At 33.9% G+C, this 1,519-nt stretch overlaps 1 long non-coding RNA gene across 1 annotated transcript; it reads right to left on the minus strand.

Annotated features, from left to right (window-relative positions):
- Window positions 1-341: 341 nt before the first annotated feature.
- On the minus strand, window positions 342-1,515 carry LOC109585534 (uncharacterized). The gene is made up of 4 exons (XR_002186536.1): window positions 1,461-1,515; window positions 1,317-1,415; window positions 1,158-1,259; window positions 342-1,098 (listed from the first exon to the last, which is right to left on the minus strand). It is a non-coding gene; the product is annotated as an uncharacterized LOC109585534 (long non-coding RNA).
- Between the last annotated feature and the right edge of the window lie 4 nt (window positions 1,516-1,519).

The following is a 1,519-nucleotide window of genomic DNA, read 5'->3' on the forward strand; positions in this document are numbered from 1 at the left end:
ATGTTAGCAATCCTGACTATTGTCTTAAATGTCCTGAGGGGATTGACTTTGACTGCAATGGACTCTTATACATTTGTGACTATTTTAATAAAAGAATAGTAGTATACTAAAAATAGTAACATAGTAAATCATGTTTGTTGTTTCAGTTGGTATTTTTGTATAAACAGTCAAATGAATTTTAATTCACTCTGTTATTGATAAGCTTAAGATAATTTTGATTGTGAATTGTAAAAACATTCACATGACTGCTTTTATAGGGATACTCCCCTCTATTAAGGAAATAACAGGTACTACAAAAGGTTTAATACCACTGCTATTTACTAAAAAACTGATACCAAATATTTGAAACTAACTTAAGAAAATACTATAATAAGTACAAGCATTTATAAAGGTACACACAGCATCAGAAGTCTATTAACTATACTAGTAAAATAGAACATTGCTAAACTATTACTATAATAAAATAGTCAGCACCACAAAGAGAAAAAAAACTCAGTTACAAAAAGCTCAGTCTGTCTTTAATGGGACCATTAGTTTTAGAAAATTCGTAAGCAGTTTCTTGATGAGACTGGTCTAGGGTGAGCATTTGAAGAGTGTTGTTCTTCCTTGCAAGAGCAAGTAGGATTTTTACCACCCCAGCTTCATTGAACCTTAGGCCAAGAGCAGAGAAGTACTGCAAAGTTGAGTTCCTCCAAACAACATCCGAAATAGCTTGTGCGTAAGAAGCAGCACTTGTGGAGGAGAGAGGCAGTATCATTTGACTGCTGAATTGAATGGTGAATTCTTTTAACGAGTCATTAGTCAACAGGACATTAAAGATGTAGCTCAAACCAGTAGAAGGAAGAGAGACATTTGTAAGACGAAGAGCCTTGAGCCTTTCCAGCAATTTAATGATGGATTGAACACTGTCATAAGATAAAGGTGTCCTGTTGATGTGGAGACATGTTATTGATTCTGGCAGTCGTAACAAAATGGCAGAAGCGGAATCAACAAAAGCATCATTCAAGGAGAGGACAGCTTGTCAAATTTGAATTTCTTTGCACGTCTTAAGAGAAGGAGCCATTAGAGTAATCTCTGAATCAGACTCAAAAATGTTTTCTACAGGTAGTATATGAACCAAAACATCTTTTTGTGACTGGAATAAAAAAAATACAAACCTGTATGGGGATCAAATTCTTGCTGTTGTGGCACTGGTGTGGGCTGATTTGCTGTTTCCTTTTTGATACTGGTTTCCTTGTGTACAGGGCTATTTGTATCAACTATATAAAGTACAATAATCACTTAAATAGTATACATCTATAATATTGCTAACATACTTCTAATATTCCTTCTTTTTTCTACACTTAACATTTCTTGGAGAATTCCAACTTCTGCTTTAGCGTCAGCTAACTGCTGTAATGCACTATCACTCAGCTCTATAATTTTACATGACTTTTAAAATTTGAACTTATTACATCTACCTGTTTTCTGTTGTAGATTTTTGGTCAAAGCCTTATTTTCGTTTTCTAAACCTAATTAT

The sequence above is a fragment of the Amphimedon queenslandica genome, unplaced genomic scaffold (genome assembly GCF_000090795.2).
Source record: "Amphimedon queenslandica unplaced genomic scaffold, v1.1 AMPQUscaffold_13049, whole genome shotgun sequence".
NCBI lineage: Eukaryota > Metazoa > Porifera > Demospongiae > Haplosclerida > Niphatidae > Amphimedon > Amphimedon queenslandica.